The sequence below is a fragment of the Canis lupus genome, chromosome 11, assembly GCF_003254725.2.
Source record: "Canis lupus dingo isolate Sandy chromosome 11, ASM325472v2, whole genome shotgun sequence".
Taxonomy (NCBI): domain Eukaryota; kingdom Metazoa; phylum Chordata; class Mammalia; order Carnivora; family Canidae; genus Canis; species Canis lupus.
The window spans coordinates 62,635,160-62,658,216 of NC_064253.1; the positions used below are offsets into that span (position 1 = coordinate 62,635,160).

At 42.0% G+C, this 23,057-nt stretch overlaps 1 long non-coding RNA gene across 1 annotated transcript in view; it reads left to right on the forward strand.

Annotated features, from left to right (window-relative positions):
- Positions 1 to 23,057, forward strand: part of LOC112650174 (uncharacterized) — an 82,159-nt gene that overhangs the window by 17,409 nt on the left and 41,693 nt on the right. The window contains exon 2 of the long non-coding RNA XR_007414118.1: positions 20,507 to 20,697. This is a non-coding gene — a long non-coding RNA (uncharacterized LOC112650174). The remainder of the gene's footprint in view (positions 1 to 20,506; positions 20,698 to 23,057) is intronic.

The window sequence follows — 23,057 nt, forward strand, 5'->3', positions numbered from 1 at the left end:
GGTGTTGATTCTGGCAGAGTTGGCCCAGCCTATTTGGCAGCCTGGACCATCCTGCCTGAGACAAGTGGAAAGGGCTGGTGGAGACTCCACTCTAAGAGATGTGCTCAGACTCCCAGCTACCTTGATGCTGCCCTGTTCAGCTGGGATTACAGTTGAGGGGGTCTTGAAAATGTTTCCTCTAAAATCCATTTCACAGTTAGGAAGACTGGGACCCAGAGAGTTTCTGGAAAATTTTTCCTTATCCTGAATCCTGATTGTATAACATATTGAAAAAGGAAACAATAGTCTTGGCCATGAAGTTCCCCACATATAAATCCAAATGGTCAGTGAGCAAATGGAAAAATGTTTAACTTCATTGATAATCAAAGAAGTGCTAATTAAGGCACTGGAGTGCCATTTCTTTCCTATTTTAGGGAATTTAATTAAAATACTCAGAATTAGGGGACATGTGAGAGAATGGGCATGCTCATTCATGCCGGGGTCACGTGAACTGATTGGTGCAACATTTCTGAAGGGCATTTTGGCAATACATATCAATATGTGGCAAGACCCTTAAAGATATATATGTAGATAGATAGATAGATGATAGATAGATAGATAGATGATTTTTGACATAGTTAAAATTTTAGGTATTTATCTTTTTTTTTTTTTTTTTTATCATGGTAAGTGTACTCTTTAATGTCCATCCCCTATTTCTCCCTATCACCCTACCCACCTTCCCTCTGGTGAACATCAGTTTGTTCTCTATAGTTAAGTGTCTTTTTCTTTAGTTTGCCTCTTGCTCCTTTTTTTTCCCCTTTGTTCATTTGTTTTGTTTCTTAAATTCCGCATGTGAGGGGATCACATGGTATTTGTCTTTCTCTGACTGACTTTTTTTCACTTAGCATTATACTCTAGCTCCATCCATGTTGTTGCAAATGGCAAGATTTCATTATTTTTTAAGGCTGAATAATATTCGATATTATATATATGTATATATATACACACACACATATACACATACCACACTTGTGTATCTGTTTATCTATGGATGAGCACTTGAGCTGCTTCCATATCTTGGCTATTGTAAATATTATTGTAATAAACATAGGGGTGCATGTAACCCTTTGATTTAGTGTTTTTGTATTTTTTAGATAAATAGCTAGTAGTGTGATTATAGGATAGTAGGTAGTTCTATTTTTAACTTTGTGTTTCCACAGTGGCTGCACCATTTTGCATTCCCACCAGCAATGCAAGAGGGTTCCTTTTGTTCTATATCCTCACCAACACTTGTTGTTTCTTGTGTTTTTGATTTTAGCTATTCTGACAAGTGTGATATATCTTATTATGGTCTTGATTTGCATTTCCCTGATGATGAATGATTTTGAACATCCTTCATATGTCTATTGGCCATCTGGATGTCTTCTTTGGAAAAATGTCTGTTCACGTCTTCTGCTCAATTTTTAGTTGGATTGTTTTTTGGGGCATTGAGTTGTATAAGTTCTTTATATATTTTGGATGCTAACCTTTTATTGGATATGTCATTTGCAAATATATTCTCCTATTCAGTAGGTTGCCGTTTAGTTTCTTTGATTGTTTCCTTTGCTGTATAGAAACTATTTTGAGGGATCCCTGGGTGGCGCAGCGGTTTGGCGCCTGCCTTTGGCCCAGGGCGCGATCCTGGAGACCCGGGATCGAATCCCACATCGGGCTCCCGGTGCATGAAGCCTGCTTCTCCCTCTGCCTGTGTCTCTGCCTCTCTCTCTCTCTGTGACTATCATAAATAGATAAAAACAAAAACAAAAACAAAAACAAAACTATTTTGATGTACTCCCAATAGTTTATTTTTTGTTTATTTCCCTTGCCACAGTTTGATGTCAGGGAGAGAACACTGCCTGTGTTCTCTTCAAGGATTTTTATTGTTTCAGGTTGCATATTTAGGTCTTTAATCCCTTTTGAGTTTATTTTTGTGTATAGTGTTAGAAAGTGGTCCAGTTTCATTCTTTTGCATGTAGCTGTCCAGTGTTCCCAACACCATTTGTTGAAAAGACTGTCTTTTTCCCATTGTATATTCATTCCTCTTTTGTCGAAGATTAATTAATGATATAACTGTGGTTTATTTTTGGGTTTTCTGTTCTATTCCATTGATTTGTGTGTCTATTTTTATGCCAGCACCATACTGTTTTATTCACTACTGCTTTGTAATATAACTTGAAATCTGGAATTGTGATATCTTCAGGTTTTTTCTTTAGAAATTTACCTTACAAATATATTATAGATGTACAAAAAGGTTTAGCCACAAGGCTGTTCATCTTTTGGATATAAACTATCCCAAAGCAGGAAGCTATTTACATAGTATATTCATAGAATGGGATACTATAGCCCCAAAATCTGTTTATTTTCCTGGTTTCTTTCTAAACCTTCTTTAGCATCATTTGTAGTTGAAAGAGCATGAACTTTGGTGACAAAAGATGCAGTTTTAAAGTCCTCATTCCAGGGGCACCTGAATGGCACTGTTAGTTGAGCATCTGGCTCTTCATTTCAGTTCAGATCTTGATGTTGGGGTCATGGGATCGAGCCCTGTGTCGAGCCCTGGTAGGCTCTGTATGCAGCGGGGAGTCTGCTTCTATCCCTCTTCCTCTCCTTCTGCGCCCCCACCCCTGTGATGCTCTCTCTTTCTCTCTCTCAAAATAAAATACGATTTAGAGAGAGAGAGAGAGAGAGAGAGAGAGAGCACACAAACAGGGGGAGAGGCAGAGGGAGAAGCAGACTCCCTGCCAAGCAGGAAGCCCCGTGCAGGGCTTGATCCTAGGACCCCAGGATCACGACCTGAGCCACAGGTAGATGCTTAATTGACTGAGCCACCCAGGTGCCCCAATAAATAAATCTTAAAAAAAAAAAAAAAAAAAAACAAGTCCTCATTCCCTCTCTTTCTAGATGTGTGACTTTTCAGGTCATTTTAGCTTCTGGACCTGCTTCCTCACCTGTGCAATAAAGTAAATGAAGTCAGAAATAATACCTAACTAGGAAGTATATGGTGAGAATTCCTGAACTGATATGCATTCTAGCAAGTTGCAAACTCTTACACCATCCAGAACAGAACTCATGACTATGCAATTTCTTCTGAATACAGCCAAAACCACAACTAGAGCCCTTGCTCTGTAAGTAGGATTATTCCTGGAGGATGTTCTGCTCTTCTTCTGCCTATGGCAGAACAAAACTCCCCAGCCACCTGGTCCTCTCTACCCCTGACCCAGAGTCAGCACCGAGGGAACCAGAAGAATGTCCAACAGCAAGAACATCCCGTGACCGAGCCATTCACATGAGTGAGGGAAGTAACCTCAGACACCAGCTCCCGGAGTTCCCTAACGGGTGGCAGGGCCATGGTGGTTGCTGTAGCTATGTGCTTCCTGGAACAGCTGCTATACTTTTAAAATAATTCACTGTTTTTTTAAAGATTGATTTATTTATTTTAGAGAGAGAGAGAGAGAGAATGACAGGAGCGACAGAGGGGGAAGGAGAGAGAATCTTAAGTAGCTGAGCTTGGAGCCTGATGTAGGACTCGATCTGAGGACCCTGAGATCACAACCTAAGACAAAACGAAAAGTCAGATGCTTAACTGACTGTGCCACCCAAGTGCCTCTAGCTAATTCGCTTTTTAAAAGTAAAATGAATATATTTGCAAAGGAAACTTTATATCACTGTGATAAAAGAAATAAAAAACAAAGTTACTTGCTAAAATAGAAATTAACCAAGACTCAGGCACTGTGATAACAAAATAAGATTAAATTCTAGCTCTTCCCACCTGTGAAGCCTAGTCCCCAAGATATGTGCTCAGTTAAGGAAGAAAGGAGCAAGTGTAGAGAGCTGTTGGCATATAAGCACCAACAAGAGGATTTATCTTTGATGTATAATCTGAAAGATAAAAGGAGCATTGAAAAGCCATTACCTTTTTTATTTATCTGTTTTCCGTTTATTATTATTATTATTATTATTATTATTATTATTATTATTGAGATATATCTTATTTATTTGAGAGAGAGAGAGAGAGCGCACACACGAGCATGAGCAGGGCGTGGAGAGGGAGAAGCAGACTCCCCGCTGAGCAGGGAGCTTGACTCAGGACTGATCCCAGGACCTCAAGATCATGACCTGAGCTGAAGGCAGAGGCTTAAACACCTGAGCCACCCAGGCGCCCCCGCAGCTGTTTTCTTTTAGGCCTGTGACTCGTGAAGTCATTCCCCACAGGGATCATCGTGGTGCCTGCCCTTGGAGGAATAGCCGTACAGCCTCAGTCTCCCACGATCTCCCCACCCATTTCATTGGTGTGAAAACTGTGGCCCAAACAGGAGAAGACATCTGTTCCAAAGCTCACAGAGAATCTGTTCTCACGCAGTGATGGACAACAGTGCCTGGTTGCCCATGCCACATGCCTCCTACCAAACACCCTGAGAGGCCGGGGAAGAAGGATGGGTTTTATTTTTTATTTTTTAAAAACATTTTAAAATTTATTTATAGAGACACACAGAGAGAGACAGAGAGAGACAGAGAGAGAGAGAGAGAGGCAGAGACACAGGCAGAGGGAGAAGCAGGCTCCATGCAGGGAGCCCGACGTGGGACTCCATCCCGGGTCTCCGGGATCACGCCCTGGGCTGGAGGCAGCGCTAAACCCGCTGAGCCACCCGGGCTGCCCCAGGATGGGTTTTAGAAGGTAAACAAGATGAGCAAAGACACAGGCTCTGAATCACCAAGACTTTTGTCTTGAAGAAATGACAGCTGCTCTTTTGCATTTGTGGTTCTGCATTTAGATAAAGGACCAAAACACCATGTATCCCTCAAAGAATATATATTTTGATTTATAGACATTCTTTGAGGTGGCCTCTATGTAAGTGTAGAGTTCCACATGCAACTGAGAGCAGCCCAGGTAAAGTTGTTTCATTCAGTGGGTTTCAGGGTCAAATTCTAATTAAATATTATCATTTCTGCTGCACTCACACAGCACTTTCTGTTAGTGTGTTGCTCCACAGATCATGTATTCACAGGGTGTTTCTACACACTTCAACTCACTTGATTATCACCCTAACTATGGGAGGGAAATATTCTTATTCTTCATGGGTACAGCTGAGGCTGGAGCAGGGAGGTCCTTCTCCCCTCTATGTGGCCCAGGGACCAGGAAGCCAGAGAGAAGGATATTTGATTGAGGCTGCTCCAGTGACCAACCTCTGCCTTACAGGGTCCCCAGGGAGGTGCTGCTGGGGAGGGCAGAGAGCCCCAAGGACAGTGACTTGGCCGGCTTGCCTGGGAAGGGCACGGGGCTCTGGCACCTGCCTCTGAGAAGACAGCAGTGTTGGCCTGGGCCAGGGAGAAGCTTTGATTCCTGGAAATGTGCATCAGCACATTCATTACTGTCTTATCAGCAAAGTGCAAAGGAGGCCAGAGAGCAAGGGACGGATCCTGTTACTCGTGACGAAATGCCCTTCTGGTCAAGTATGAAAAATGTTTTAGGAATGAATTCCCAGCCATGGTGTGAAAACAGATGTTGGATTCTTTTTTTTGTTTTGTTTTGTTTTCCTCCGCTGACATAGTTCAGGAAGACGGGGCAGGAATCAAAAACGTTTGAAGCCCAGCTGCTCACGTGTATAAAGGGCCCTGAAATGATGTCAGAAGAGATGCTTCTGTGTCAAGGCTGCAGGCACTGGGAGAGCCTCCATCCACCCACCTGCCCTGTTTTACATAAGGAGAAACTGAGGCCCCCTTGAGAGGGCAAGGAGACTCCCAAGGTCGTATCACTCGGTTTGGTTCCAAAAGGTTCTTTGGACCTTTTCGCTAATGCCTAAAACAAGATTGGCAACTCTCATGAAATTAGGACTGACAGTCTTGAATGGGAACATAAAAAAATGAACTTGAGAAAATTAGGTTTTTATCACAAGAGTAAAAGTCTTACCTGATAATTTTACTTTTTTTCATTTAAGTAATGAAGCAAAAAAAAAAAAAAAGTTCTTTCTCTCAAAAATGATTATGTTCCTAAAGAGACAGAAGCAGCCATGGAGGCTTCCAACTATATTACAACCTGCTACCTACAACAGAGGCTAAAGGACTGACCAGGGAAAGAGGTCAGGATTTGGTGTTATCTACAACTAGATTGAAAATCCTAGATCTGCTTTTTCAATCACTGTGTAATCTTAGGCAAGTCTCTGAGCCTCAGTTTTTTCTTTATAAAATGGGGATACTGATGCTTTCTTGAAAGAGTTGTTGTGAAGAAAATAGAATTACTACGAGTGGCTAGCATCTTTGAGTGCTTCGTCTGTGCCAAGCACTGGGCCATGTGCTTCCATGGATGATATGCATTGATCCCCCCAATAACTCAATGACCTAACTATGTGAGAAGTCTCATTCTGTAGATAAAGAAATGAGGACTCCAAGAGGTTAAGTACCTACTCACTTAGGTCACTGAGCCAGTCAGGAGCAGAGGTGGGATTTGAACCCATATTATCTGACTGAACAGCCCCAGTGAACCCATAGAAGGTGCCTAGGATAGTAGCTGTGTATATAAGAGGTACAGCATAAATCGCAGCCACCGTTGGTATTATCGAGTTGGTCCTTCTTAATTTCACTTGGGTTCTGTAATACCACAAAAACCTGTACCCTTCTGAGATCACTTTTGAAAAGAATTTAGGAAACTAGTATCAAATATCTGATAAGTACATCAAGAAATACCAAGAAATCCAGTCTCATTGGTATGTGGGATAAGGAATTGACACATGGCCTTGCCTAGGGGTGCCATCTTGAGAGGCTTGAGGAAAAGAAACAAGGGTTTTGAGTGAATTTCTATGTTCTAAAATTAATAGTGGAAATCCTACATTTGAGCCCCTGGTACGAACCTTCCTGGGAGGGGGTGGGGAACTAAACCATCATATTACTTTGCTTTGAGTGGGAATTATTCAACCCACTGGAGGGATATATATATAAATATCTTGACTAAAACAAATAGATCCTTACACAGTAAACATCTTTTTTTTTTTTTTAAATGCATCTTCTCCCATTATGTGGGGCTCATGAAAGAAAATTACTGACAATGCCCCTTCTTGAAGAGAAAGTTGGGTGCCACTCATCTGAGAGTTGCAGCCGTTTAAGAGTTGTTTTATGACCAGAGGCTATGAGAATTGATAAGGAAGTTCAGAAAATGCTGGATGACACATTGGCCTATAAACCCCTTAATCACCACAAGAAACTAGAAGCATATCTGCTCTATCGCGTCATTTTAAAGCAGTAGATAGAGCCAATAGAGTGGACAGGATTTGTCCAGGATCTCCAGGAAAATTGAGGCAAGCCCGCAGTCTTGATTTGTTACTCCATCCTCAGTGGTTTTCAGACATCGAGGGTGGGTTTTCAGAAGGGTTTTTTAAGCTCTTTGGACATGAAGCCCTTGTCATTCAATAATCTGGGAAGGCTTCCTGGAGAAGGTAACTTAAAGTACGATATGAAGAGAATTATATATGTCATAAGTGTGCAGGTCAATGAATTTTTGTGAAGCCATGCCACCAGCACCCACTTCATGAAACAGGAGGTTACTAGCAACACAGACCTCATATCTTTGCTTCTTGCAGTGACTACCGCTTTCCTAAGGGGTAACTACTATGTTGAATTCTAACACCATAGAATTGCTTGCTTTTGAACTTTTTATCAATAGAATCTCATGGGATATACTCTTTTGTGTTTGGTTTCTTTCACCCAATGTCTTATTTGTGATACTGTTACATATTTTTACACGTCATTATAGATCACACATTCTCACTGCTGTTTAGTGTTCCACCCTGTGGGTAGATCATAATCCACAGACCCGGTCTCTGTTGCTGCACATTTGGTTACTATGCTTAGTGTTGTTGTGACTATTCTAATGTGTGTCCTTTGGTGCCTGTATGTTCACATTTCTGTTGGTACATTTAGGAGTGGAATTGCTTAGAGAGGATAGGGATGAGAGAACTTCCCAAAAAGGCTTGGGGGAAGCTCCTCCAACAGAGGAAGGGTCTGTGCCTGAGCATGTGGGTGCAAAAGAAGAGACATTGGGGAATGCTGAGAGACCCAGGGCATCGAGCATATGATGCCCATGAAGCCTGAGTAATGGGATGCTCCCTCTCCTGGAACAGCTCACCTCCCCCTCCTCACCTCTATCTGGCTAACTCCTTGTTTTTTATCATTTGTATCTCAACTTTGAGATCACTGTTTCCCAGGAGGCTTCCTGACTTCCTCTGCCTGGCTAGTTCTCTCCTCTGAGCTCCCGTAGGCTGCCATGATGCTCATTAACATGGAACTGCCCCCACTGCGCTGTCACTGTCTATTGATTTTGCCTTTCTTCTCACTAGACCGTGAATTCCTTAAAGGATGGATGGGTTTAACTCAGTGTCTTCTGTTTATATCTCTGATCTACTCTGCACTTTCTCTGTCCGGGGAAGCTGACCTTTGTGGATTGCATCAAGAGGCCTCCCGGACCTTTGCTTCTGGCCTTGGCCAGTGGAGGAGCACTCCCCCCCCCACCCCCGGCCCCCAGAAGACTGGCAGTAGAGAGGAAAGTGAGAGCAGGTGATGTTTCCCTCTAGCCCTTGCTCTGCACGTTCTTATGAGCTGGTTGCATTCCCAGTGGGAGATCATAGCATCTCTCCAGCTAAGCAACTCTCTCACCTCAGGCCTAAATGTACTAACTGTCCCAAAGCTTCCAGCCTCAAGGTAATGTGTTATCTTTGTGGTTCTCCTACTATTCAACCAATGCTGTTTGGATTGTCCTGGTTTGTGTATGCCATCTGTTGGGACCCTGCCTGATACATGCATTTGATTTGTTCCTGAATCATCTAGCACACAGCCTGTTCATGCTAGCAATCAGTAAAGGTTTGTTGACTAAATAAATAGGTGAAAAACAGGAAAAGAATGAAGATGAAGGAGTTGGCCAGAAGCCAATAGCGCTGGACCTTGAATGTCTTTTGAGAAGTTTAGACTTTAATCTTTAACACCAAGTGTTGCAGTTTCAAGTGTCTATGGGGCCCAGGCAGGTATAGGTGGGTCTGTGCAACCAGGAGGTAAATGCTTTTCACATGATGCCTCTACTGTGCAGCATCAGCCTGTTAATGCTCTGAAGGAATTTGGACCCAACATGCTCAGATCTGATTTTTCAAGAGAAATCAGAACCCTGATTTCTGATTTTGTGTGTGTGTGTGTGTGTGTGTGTGTGTGTGTGTGTGTGAAATGTCCAATGTTTTAATGCAGAATGCCAAGGTTTAAATGGTGCTAACACTTTAAATTTTAAAATACTTCGCACTGACAAATAAGGCATGGCCGCTAGCTTTGAAGCTCTGCAACCAGAGGGGAGCTATTGGACAGTGTAGGGCAGGAAGTGAGGTGCTCAGAGACTGCACAGCACTGTGAAAAACATCTCCAGTCAACGAGCTGCAGACAGTGGGCCCTTGGGCTTGGTCCCTAAACCAGTTCAGATGTGCTGAGAATCTTGTATACTAAGAACACGAATCTTTCTCCATGATGAGTATTTTTTTAAAATCAGTTTTTAGTTCTAAAAATAGTGGTTGGTGGATTTATCCACTTAAGTCAGGTTCCCAGCCACTTTCTCTATTTCTGCTTCAAGCTGGGAGCTCTGAGTTCCTTTGGGTTTTATCAAATTATACACTGTGCAAAGGCATCCATTTCACCAACAGATGGACTTAATGTGCATGAAAATACATGCCTTTTAAAGAAACTAAATTAGTAGTTCCACTTCTTTCCCCTTTTATTAAAGACAGAGTCCTAGGAGAGCTCTCTGCTATAAAGTCAGACTTCACAGACATCAGCAAAATGAGATTTATTTGGATGGAAATCGGACGGAACATCAGACAAGTCCTTGGCAACACCGAACTTTCAGGTTTCACCTGGAGATTTGGAGGATTCTGGCCCCCGTTAAAACAGAAAAGGGAGAGAAAAAGTTTGAAAACTTGGAAGTCTGTAAGAGTCCAGAGGTTCTCTTGAAAGAGTGGGTTGAGGGCTTCCTTTGATCCTGGGCAAGATGGCATGAAGGCTTGGAAGCTGAGTGCCGCAGGGGGTGCGATCCTTGGGGCTCTGGAATGGAGTCGAAAGACCTAGATTCTCATCCTGGCTTTGTCCCTAACCCATCCTGCTACTCAGACAAGTCTCTTCTCCTCACTGTCAGATTTCCCATTTAGCATGTTGGAGCAGTAATCGTACCTTTTCCACATCATGACGTTCTTCTAAGATGAAGGAAAAAGGAGATACAGTGAAGGAGAGCCCCTTCTTTACCAGGCTCTTACTATGTGTTTATTTATTATAATCACCCAATAACACAAATGCATTCTAACTGTGAAGTCTCAATACATTATCAGAGCGAAAGTGCAAGTTCATTCCCCTTTTCCTTCGTGTGTATATGTCCTCGATTTTATTAGTAATATAGACTTTACAGTGCTTTTTTTTTTTTTTATGGTCTCATCAACACTGCTTTTTTGCTGAGTAAATGTTTTATGCCAGAATACACAAATCAGCCATATTCTTTTGGATGGTTCCACTGAAGCCGTAGTTTGGATGCACCAGTGGTGTTTTCAACCATTCCCTACTGATGAGGGCTATGGTGCTACCAATATTTTGTTGCAACCAGTAAATGCAGTGTTTACCTCTCTGTACTCATGTGAAAGCATTTCCCTGGGGTCAGAATCAAGAACTAAAGCCGCTTGATCAAAGAGAATGCACATTTAACATTTTTACAGATACTGCCAAATTTGCCTTCGAAAGAGTCCACTGAGGTACGTTCCTGCGAGCAGAATTTAAGAGCACACTTTTCCTTTTCTCTCACTGACAATAGATACTATTAGTCTTTTAATTTTTGCCAGTCTGGAGAGTGGAAAATGAAATCTTCCTGTCATTTTAATTAGTGCTCCCAGATAAGGTAGAGCAACTTTCCATACCTTTACTGGCTAATTCTGAAGATGAGATCCTTGCTGTACGTTAGAACAGCTAACATAAAAACGATGGTCATAATGGAAAGAATGGCTCCTACTATTACCACTGGAGGAGGGCTCTGGGAATGAAGAGGGGCCGATGGGGAAGGACCAGGGAGCAGATGCTTGTCTCTGTGTCCATCCTCCTAAGAGTTCGACTGGATGACAGTGATAGCATTTGAGGTTCTCTAGGTGTCAGGGTAGGAGAAGATAGAGGTGTGGTGCAGAAAAGTAAGGCTTCTGTCCTAAGCACGTCCATGAACAATCTTTCTGCACAACTAACCACTTTATCCCCACTTTCTCTGGCCTGGTTCAGATCCTCATGACCCCCTCCTGGGCCTTTGCCTCCTAAACCATCTCCAGCTTTTTTCTCCAACCAAAGCATCATGTGTGACTACTACCAGATTTATTTCCCCTTGAACAGCTCAGATGATGGAACTGCCAGCTTAAGAACTTTCTAGGCCTGCATGATCTGGCTCAGACATAGTTTTCCAAACTTTTAAATTTTGGCCCTTTAAGCATCTTATGTTACAAATCAGGCCATTTGTTGATGACCACCTACTAGGTGCCAGCATTGTGTTGGTCACTTGGGACACAAAGTTGAACAAGACATTGTCCCTGTCATGGAGTGCTTTGTGACCCTTTTTGCTTTTTCCTATCGATGTGGCATTGGCACAGTGTCTGGAAAGTCCCTTTTAGAGACAACGTACATGTGCAACATTCTATGAGCTCCTGGTTCTATCTCAGTTCTACATACTCTTTCCTCCTCTGAATTTAAACAGATAGGATTGTAGAGAAGTGGTTCTCAGCACCTTCAAAGCCAGAGCTGCATACGAATCACCTCTGGAAAGCTCTTAAGTCTCTGCATGCCCAGCATGCACCACAGACCAACTGAGTCAGAATGGTGGGGAGTGAGACCCAAGCATCGTTACTTTGGAAAGCACCTCCATCCTTTTAACTGCACAGCCACGTTTGAAAACAACCACCATACAGGTTAGGCTTGTCCTTCTCCAGACTGTGGGTTATCAGCCCGAGGGGATTTTTGCACACTGGCTATCATATATATAAAATGACTTTGCTATAATAATGTCTTTAGAAGGAAAGCTTGGCAATTTTACAAAGAGGGATCAACTCATAAGAGCAAGAGTAACTTTACGGCAGGCCAAAGTTCAAAAGTATTTCAGAAATGAGGGCCTAACCTAAATGAAAGCAATATTTGGCAGAACGAGGCTATAAAAATTTACCAGCAAGCAAGTAAATAAAGAACCTAAGCACCATGAAGCACATGGTAATAAAGAAATATTAGCCCTGTTGCCTTTCACCAAATACTAGCCCCCACACCAACACTGCTATTGATCCCACACTATCTGGCCGATGTTGGCCTGGGGAGGCTCTCCCTGATTAGATTGTGCAAAACACCATCAGCCGGCTGTTGAGCCAGAAGGTAGTTGAGGAAGGGAGGGGAGGAGGAAGAAGGAAGACTGCACCTAGTAAAATCCTACTCTGACTCTCTCGAAGCGACTGGATTCATTTAGAAGGAGGAGGCAAACGCCTACGTGGAATCACTGAAATTAGTCTGTATTAGTGCGACCCTGGAAATTTGTATTATGTACAGTTTGTACATGCATCTGCTTACACAAAAGTTTACACATTTTCACTGTGTAAATGCCACACAAAACGAACTCAACTTTTTAAATTCACTTCCTGATATGTGTATATTCTACCGACATTCTCTACCCTTGGCTCACTGGGGGGTAGGGTGGATGAAGAGGAAAGTGAACTAAGTGGTTGGTTGGCTAAGACACATGGTAGTGCTGGTTGGTCACATGAAGCAAGTTCTGGTTCTAATAAGAAGCATGGCCTGTCAGTATTGTCAGTGCCCCAGTCCTCCTAGCTTATTCAGTTGTAGAAGGAACATATTTACCTTACATTTGCTTTGAGCTTCACACATTGGGGGGTCTGTGGGAATGGGAATGCTATACTCGTGAGGCATGGCCACACTGTATGTGAACAAGGAATGGTGGACACACACATTGCCCATATCTCTCTGCTTACCTGCCTATTCCTATGTTCCGTCAGACTTACCTACAAACACATGGCACGAACAGAACCTTAAACCAAACAGGGAGCCCTTCTGAGTGCGGGGCTCTGTACACCTGCACCGGTGGCTCCCTTGGAAGGTGGCTCCTTGGGTGCAGCGGAGGGAAATGCTCTGTGATGAAGCACAGCGTGCAGTAACCTTTCAGAGAATGTTCTGGCAGTTGAAATGCTGTTCACAGCTAGGAGACCTGTAATTCCATTTCTGGGCATGTATCCCAATGTCATGATCATGACATTTTTAAAAAAGCTCTATTAAAAAATAAAAGCAGTTCCTTACAGAATTGTATAGAGCAATTAACAACTAGATAAAACCTAAATATGTAACAACAACAACAAGTGATTAATTAATAGGCCTTTCCTTGATGGAGTATTATGAACCTGGTAAAATCCATGGAGACTACTTCAGTGCATAGGAAAAATGTGTCTGCTTAAACGTTGAATGGAAAACCAAAATGATGTCATATTACATGGTACATGCTGTGGTTCCACATACATCTCCAAGTAAATGTTACTTAAATATTTCAGTCTCTGGGTGGTAGGTTATTGGCACTTTCTTTATTCACTTGCCATTTATTCCAAACTTTATTTGATGAACATTTATTCCTTACTTATGTTTGTTGCAGTCTGGTTTTTCCAGAAGTCCACATGACTTCAGGGCTTCAGGGTAATGGTGCAACAGCTACCACGGAATTTTGTGTGTTTTATATAGTTAATAGTGGATGGCATTCATTGCTTTTCCTCAGAAGAGCATGGTTTCTATTAAATAACTTGGCAAGGGAGACAGAGAAAGAGCTTAAGAGAGTTCTTTGAGGAGGGAAGGTTGTTGTTGTTGTCTTGGTCTGGATTTTCATTGATCTGTATTAGAGTTCATTGAAAGTGATTCATGATGACACCTCTGAACTGAGAGAAATCTGGGTATTACATGAAATCTGTGGGGTGGAGACTCAGAAGGACCTGGATCTGAATCTAGCTCCGCTTCTTATGAGCTGTGTGACACTTGATCCTCAGTTCCTGTAGCTGTCAGATGGGGATGCATCTCCTCCATCACAGGGAGACTGGGAGGGTGCAGTTAGGACATTAAACTACATGCTGTGTGCACAGGACCTGTCCTGGGGCAATCGCTCTGTGAAGTGTCATTTGTTGGTTGCACCACAAAGCCTCATATCCCATATTCCTCTAGGGGATTAGCAGGCCAAGGTTTGGCGATTGGGATGGCAAATTCATTTCCAAATATATTGTTTCCAGTAAAATTATCTTTTCAAAACAGTTTATGGTGTTTCATGTCTCACAAACCACAAAGTTTATTGTTCATCATATTTATAGCTTCCTAAGAAGTGCTTTTTTTTTTTTATGTTTTTAAAGTATTCCAAGAAAAATAAGTTTCTATCATGGTAAAAAAAAAAATAAAAGATCTTCTCCTTTGAATTCTAGAGGTGGTCAAACCTAACGACTAGAAAAAGACAAGAGCATCTAGGAGACTTTTATTACATATCATAATCAGAGTAAGTCATGATTCTGTTTGCTCTGTATTCATTAGTTAATTAATTAATTCATTCATTCATACATTCAGTGAGTGTCTGCCAATAGCCTGGGGTTGGGTACTGGGGATAGAAAAATGAATATGGTGTGATTCCTCTGCTCACCACCTACACCTTTATTTTCTGGGAGGCAATCTTATAAACTGACAATTACACAAAACTAACTCTGTACACAAAAAATGTGGGAGCTGTGTTTGGGACCACCAACTCTGGTTGAAAGAGTTGAGGGTGGCTTCTTTGAGGACAGACCTTCACTCTCCCAAAGCCCTTCAGAGCTCTGGCACCTCTGCTATCCCCATCACGAGGCAGTGTAGATCTAGGCTGGCCCTACTCCTGGCTGTGCACAGTTGGCCAGAGAGCACAGGCAATCCAAAGATGCTCCTCTCACCACTCTCAACCCTAGGGCCTGAGGCTTGGTCAAGAGGCAAAATTAAACTGAGTCTTCCAGATTCCAACTCCCTACGTGCCCATCATAACTGAGAACAGCCTTTGCAAATGTGCTAATGGGTTTGCTGGGCTATAAAATCAGGCCATTGCTTGTGAGTGGGTATCTTAGAGAGATATCTCTAAGAGATATCTCTAAGATACCCACTCTCTAAGTAGGTGAGAGGAGTAGCCTTTTTTTTTCTGACCCATCCCCCCCCCCCCCAGGTGAGTCAGAATCACCTGTACAAGGGATCCCTGGTTTTTCTTGCATGCAACCTAATGTTTTTCAGAATCACTGATGCAAGGGAAAGAACATAGACCTTAAAGTCAAGTCATGGTTCTACGGCATGGGCAAGTCATTTTACCTCTTTGAACTCTAGTTTCCACATCTGTAGCATGGAGCATGAGAATAATACTTCCCTTGCAATGTGGTGGTGAGACTGAATTAAGTAATTTGCATGGTCTTAACCTCATAATGATGAAATACTCTATGGTGCTTAGTCTTCATTATTCCTTTTCAAGATAGTGATTTTTCTTTTCAAAGAGTTCTTAACTGGATGAAAGTCCTTTTATAAGTTTGTTGGGGAGTATATAGAATAGTCTTTACACCTTCTGATCCAAGTTCTAACTTTGGAGGTGCTGTCCATATAATCAATTTGCACCGAATAAAATGTGTTTTGGAAACACAATGAAAGAGAAAGAATCCCTTAGATTTCTTTGTGAGTCCAGTCTCAGAAGAGACATATAAACAAATAATTTCAATGCAATTTGAAAACAGTGATGGTGGTCATAATAAAAATATTAAAATGAATAATTATTATTATAATTAACATTTTTGGAACATTGCTATGCACTATGAACTTTGTTAAGTGTTTGTTTTCTCATTTAAGCCTTATTATTATTCCATAAGATGGACATTATTAATTGAATTTTATGAATGATGAAACCATAGCCCAAAAAGGTGAAATGATTTGTCCAAGGGCATATACAATCAGAAGTAGGAAAGTTGAGATTCCAATCCAAAGGGGTCTGATTCTAAAGTTCTCCTTTTTCTGATGATTTACAGAGTCTTCAGGAAACTAGTGGTTTGTGTTCACAAATTGTCAAACTTAACCTGAATTCTCTCATCTGAAAGATGCATTAAAGCACTGACTTTCAAACTCTTGATCACAACCCACAGGGGCAAATTGATATTACATCATCATCCAGTGTGTACATACACACACACGTGCATGCACGTGTGCACACATGCAACATACCTGTATGTTCATGAAACAACTCATCTTTACTCTGATGTGTTTTTTTCTTTTCTTCTTTTTTCTTTCTTTTTGTAAATGTTTGTGGTGACCCTGTTGATTGGACTACTTGCTCATGGTTCTGAGCTATGGTTTGAAAATCCTGCCTCAAGGGACATTGAGAACAGCTTCTCTTCTATAATGTGAAGACTATGGGTGGAAGAGAGAAAGCAATCTGAGAAAGATCTCATTGGTAGGCAGCAAGAAAAGTGGCTGACACTAGGCCACTCAACTGCTAGTGTGGATTTTTTTTGTTATTAGGTCACTGTTCTAAATGCTCTATAAACATAGCAATCGTTTTGAATCTGACAGTCCTAGATTCAAATCTGGACTCCACCTTGTCTAGCTGTATGACTTGAGATGTGATTCATTTCTCTAAGGGGCAACCTCCTCTCTGGAAAAGGGGAGTAACAATACCTACCTATCAGAGGTATTGCGATGATGAGTTGATATTAAGGGCTACTGCCTGGTACACATTATGTACTCCGTTCAGGTAAGACACCCGGGTGACTGGGGAGACCTCAGCTGGGGGTGATAAAGGCTGGGAGCCAGTGTTAGGTGGGCATTCATGTAACCTCACGGGTCCCCAGAATCCAGGGCAACCTGAAGATCTTCGATGCAGAGATGGCATTTGTATATGTTAGTGTGGTAGAGTGGAGAAAATGTTGGTCTTGGAGCCAAACAGACATGGCTACAAATCCCAGCTCTAGAGCCTTCTCATCACCATGAGCCTCAGATTCCTTATCTGCAAACTGGGATATTAAAACCTTCTCCAAAGATGTACTGTGGCGGTTCATTGAAGAATTTCCCCCATAGCTTCTTCTTCCTCCCTGACCCGACTTAGAAATTTTATGTGACTTCAGATTTTATTTTACCTATTTATTATGAAAAATTTCAAATATACACAACAGTAAAAAGCCTAGTAAAACAAACCCCCATGTACTCATTACCAAATTTGCAGCTTTCAGATGACACCACAGCCCTGGCCAGCTTGGCAGCAGCATCTTATGAAGCCTTGGGTCAGTGTCATCCAACTAAGCCACATCCACATTCCTGGTCCACAGAGCATTTACCCACGGGTAAATGCTTATTGTGTAAGATTGTGTAAGGTTGATTTGTTATTCAGCAACAGAAAACTAACATAAGAAAGAGGTAAATATATATTAAAGCCTCTAGCTCTGTACTTGATACATAGTGAGTGCTCAATAAATATTAACATGTTATATATGGGTGCAGCCACTGAACAGGGAATCTTGATATGCTGTGGATAAATGCAGCAGCTGAGGAGCATGTATGTGGTGTGGGAGCCTAAATGAAGGAGCTCCCAATTCCAGAGCTGGGGAGAGGTTCACAGAAGAAATTGGATTTTTGGGTTGTATGACCCAGGAATGCAAGACAGAGATTTGGGATGAGAGAGTGCTTTGCAGGGGACACAGCACCAGCAAGGACCAGCGGGGTGAGTGTGCTGTCTAAGGAATAGTTAAGTGTTGGGCAGCCTGGGGCTCAGCGGTTTAGCACCACCTTCAGCCCAGGGTTTGATCCTGGATACCTGGGATTGAGTCCCATGTCAGGCTCCCTGCGTGGAGCCTGCTTCTCCCTCTGCCTGTGTCTCTGCCTATCTCTCTCTCTCTCATGAATAAATAAATAAAATCTTAAAAAAAAAAAAGTGTTGGCCGTGTTGATGAAGTTTACATGGCAAAAGAGGAAGTTGAAGCCAGACAACAAAGGAACTTGATTCACTAAAATATACTTTAGATAGGCATCCCTCACCTTTCAAAAGTTACAACACTTGGATTTTCCGAAAGATCTATCCATATTAGGACCCGTTTTCGCAAACTGAAATAAATCTGAAGAGGATTTTTGCTTTTGAAAAAAAAAAAAAAGATGAAAAGCCAAAATAGCGCCCAGCATTTGTATTGAGCAAGCCTTTATATAATGCACATCCTCAACAGCAGGAGTCCTCTCCCACCCCCCAACGAAGCTCCTTCCCCAGGAAGTACACTTAGCATCTCCGCATCAAGCTGCCAGGGCTCTGGGTTGCATCTGTGAGGATCTGTGCTTTATCTCGAATTATTCTGTGCACTATTAGCAAGATGTGTCCTAAGATATCAGAAAAGCCTAAGAGGGGTTATTTTTGGGGTCTGGGAATGCTAAAAAAAATTTCCATATAAATTGATGGCAATTGTTTCTTCGCTTTACTTCCTTTTGGCTTAGGAAAGGTTTTAGGGGGAATGCTCTACTTCTGGAGGGTGGGGAAACCTATATTGGACTCACATTTCATCTGAGGATGCTCACCAGAATCATAGACTCCGAGAAGTAGAAAAGATAATGGAGATTAGGTAATTCTTTGCCCATTTACACTCTTTTGCAGACAGTCTTCAAGGAAAGGCTAATTGAGGTATTCACTAAGGTATTTACCTAAGTCCATTTTCACTTACCTAATTGTTAGACAAGGCAGGCAACCAAAGAGGGTTCATTAGGCCTAAGTCATCCTGTACGGAAGCATATACCACCCACTTTTGCTGGCATTGCTTTTGTTATATAATAAAATCATGCTCATCTTGAACAGCTGGCATTTCCTTTCATCTGACAGACACTATGAATCACACATCCCCGATAAGTGTTTCCCACTTTGCTTTCAGCCTTTGGAAAAGCTCAGAACCCGATTTGTATCCCAATTTCCTGGGGTGCAATGCTGGGAATCAGTCTTCCCCTAGCTTCTTTCAACCTTGCTAGTTTGCCACTCCTTCATTTCTTTAACTGTCTTCTTTGTATCATCTTGTAGATTCTTTCAAGTCCCTTCAGGTTATTTGATGGAGCAGGAGCAGGGGATGGTGGTGAAGTTAACATAAATGTATATAAAGGATCATGTTAGTTCTGTGGAAATAAAAATGAGGAAAATGAAGAATGAATCTCCATGTACCTCAATAATTCAGCAAATATTTGAGTACTTTCTTAGAAAATACAAGAAGGAATAAGAAGTTTTAGGAGAAAATGGCGGGCTACCTATGGAACTGGCAAATTTGAGGTCCTTCTGGAAATAAAGGTGTCCTACACTGAATTGTTATGTAGGTATGAAGCTCAAGAGGAAGGTGGATTCTGGAGAGGGAGTCTTGGAAGTCATCGACCTAGTTTTTGAAGTCCTGAAAGGGATGGTTCATCAAGAGTGGCGGTCTAGCCTCATATGAAAGCAAAAGGAAGAGAAAAGATATATGGCCCTTTAACAATGCAGAAATTATCCCATGACTGATGGCATACATATGCATGTTACCCATTCACCCTTGCAGCTCATGAATGAATTATATATAACACGATATTGACTCCTAATATGAAATCATATTCATGGATGTGAAATGTCAATTCATACTTAGCACTAGAAAAGACTTTCCATGATACATACTTTTAAGCATTTATTTTCTTTTCCTATTGAGTTTCTAAATCATTTCTTTCCCCATGGCTTAAAAATAAAAGTATATATTTGGACAAGGGATGTTCTGCTATAAAAATTTCATGCTCAGTGTTGAGAAAATTTTGATTGCTTTACTTTTTTTTTCTGTTTGGCACATGCAAAATGAAGCAAATTCATATTGTGAAATGTTATGTTTTCTTTTTTTTAATTTTAATGAAACGCTTTAAAATTCAAGATCAGAGCTGGCTTACCAGTGTTTCCTAAGTAAAACACCATCAAGTAAAATATTACAAAGGATCTGAGTTCTCTTGTTAAGTAGTCTACACATTTACATGAAAAAAGGATTTTTGAAAAGTTCCTGCTCTCCTCATCCCTCCATGCAGTGCTGGTTAATTAACCAATCATAAATAAAAGATGAAAGTATGTGAACCTCAAATCCTTGTGTTCTGGAAAAAATAGAGTCACAGAATAATTAAAATAAATTTCAATTAATGAGAACCAGAAACAATGACCAATGGAAATAGTGAAAACAGCTGGGTCGAACAGGTCAAAACTTCACAAAAAATGAACAATGGATTATTCCAGCTTGCTACTGTGGCTGCTTATGGCCTTTGCACTGGTTGAATGACCATTGGTGGGAGCAATGGGGAGCTCTCTCTCTCTCTCTTTTTTTTTTAGACTACACTATTTAAATGTTTAAATGTTTTTTCAACTTCAGGAGCTGAAAGGTTTTTCAATGTGCCTTTTCACCTGGCTTCCATTTCTCTGCAGATGTATGGGAATTCCTGGCCCTTCTGCTGGCTTCCACCATCTTGAAACAGCCCGTTGCTTATTGAGCCAGGCATAGAAACTCCATCCACCAACTGCCATGGCAGAGTAGGTGACTGAGGTACAGAGTGTCTACATGACTTGGTTGACCTGGAAGAACGAATGGATCCGTTTCATCTTCTATGCTGCTTGTGGTAAGTAAAACCTACTTCCCAATGCGAGGCCTCAGGGTAGAGACATTTTTCCAGGCTTCCTCAGTTAGTTCAGGCCCCGGGACTGTGTTCCTGCTGAAGGAACTTGGGCAGAAATGATGTCCATGAGTGCTTTTCATGCTGTGATGTGTACACACATCACCTGGGGAATCTTGTTAACATGCAGACTCAGGTTCAGCAGGTTTGAGGTGGGCCTGTGATTTTGATTTTCTGCAACCCTCAGGTGATGCCAGTGCTTCTGGTTTCACAGACAATCCTTCAAGTATTAGGAATGGACACCAATTCTAACCTGGACATAAAGTGTCCTATGCTGACTTCCACAATCTTGTAACTCCATCTGCAAGCTGGAAGCAAAAACACTTGGGATGCAAAGATTATGAGGGATGGAGGAGACTGGATTCCTGCCTTTGACTGGAGGAGTTCTGCTCTAGGAAACTGCCTGACCCCTGAGGGACTGGGAGTGGAGAGGTCACCTGTTATTATGTTAAGTCAAGTATCAGGATTTACCTGTTACCACAGGAGGGCTTTGTCTCATTCTTTTCTGTCAACTGTCTTTTCTTAGTCTTTCCTTGACTTACAATTTTGTTTTATTTTATTTTATTTTATTTTTTTATTTAATTTATTTTTTATTGGTGTTCAATTTACTAACATACAGAATAACCCCCAGTGCCCGTCACCCATTCACTCCCACCCCCCGCCCTCCTCCCCTTCTACCACCCCTAGTTCGTTTCCCAGAGTTAGCAGTCTTTACGTTCTGTCTCCCTTTCTGATATTTCCCACACATTTCTTCTCCTTTCCCTTATATTCCCTTTCACTAAATGAACTTAGTAAACTTGCCAAATACCAGCCTTGTACCAAGTATACCTCTAGGTGCTGGAGAATGCATAGACGAAGCAGGTGGAGTTCTTTCTCTAAGGAGCTGAGAGGGGAGCTAAGAAATAGGGTCAAATAATGAGTCAACAAGTTTCAAAAGTATCCAAGCCTGAGAAGCCTGCTGCCTGAGCTTGGAAGGCAGGGATGGAAGTCTCAGGTGTGGACATCAGGAAAGGATTTCTAGAAGTGATTGTATTGACATTGGCCTTGAAAGATGGATAAGGTTTAATCTTGTAAAGTTAGGATAGGGAAGAGAATATCAGGAAAGTTAAAAGGATAGAATGGCAGGAAGTGCACAGGGAAGTGTGTGTGAGACCTGTTGTAGGTAATCAAGGATTGGATAAAGGAATGTATGGTAGGAATGAAGGTCAAGGTTAGATCATGGAACACTTGGAATGGCAGTCTGAAGAGCTTGGATTTTATCCTGAGGATGCTGGGTACTGCAGATGGATTAAGCAGCAGAGCTGTCTCACTGGTTAGTGAGGGGGGAGCAGGAGCCGAAGGTCCTGGAACCACTCTCTACCCTTTCCTGCTGCAATAGTTCAGGTACAAGTTGCTGAACACGAAAATGAAAAAGGGAAGCCTACAAACACTGCCAGGAAAAGAGAGTCACACCTTTCCTACCCTCATCCCTTCTTCAGAAATGAGGAAGCCGGGACTCTGAAAGGTATGTCTTGCTCCAGACATTAAGCCAGGGAGCTGGGTCTTAGACCTCTAGCTTCTTATTGCACGGTCCCTATTTTCTGTGCTTGAGTGCAATGTTACTGCCCTGTCACAGGCACCTCCTGGGGTTGTCCTTGGTGAACCTGCATCAAACTCAGTAGAGCATAATTCATACCTTACAATTTGGCCACCTTTGCACATTTTCATTTAAATAGTTTTTGAATCACCTCAATTGGGAAATTTACCGGAAGTCTATTTCACTATGACCTGCCAAGAGCAAATTTAAGACTCCTTTTAAAAAAACAACGTTTCACTCCAAAGGGACTTCATCCAAACTTGCTGCTCCTCCTTTGGGGTCTGTACCAGACCTAGGAGAGGGTGTAGGAAAGGTGTACCAATCTCTGCAAGGGCTCTCTTTGTCCTGTGGCTGGCTGGATTAGAGTGATGAGGAATCTGCTTCCATTCTTCTTTCCTGTCATCCTTCCCAGATCCCAGGTGGGGGCCTGTATGAGAAGAGCCCTAGAAACCAATAAAGGGGTTCAGATCATGTACTCTTGCCCAGGAATGATTGTAGGAACATGCTCTTTCTTTGGGACCTCAGGACTGCACTGTCCAGAGGTGGTAAAAGGGAAGGCTTCTTGCATCTGTTGTCAGACAGAAATTTGTTTGAACCTTATTGCTGCCACTTCCTTGCCATATGATCTGGAATGAATGATTTACTATCCCAGAGCCAAGGTTTCTGTGGTTTAAAATGGGCTGAAAATTATCTGCCAGAGTCGTATGAGGGTCCTGTGAGATCCCAGTGA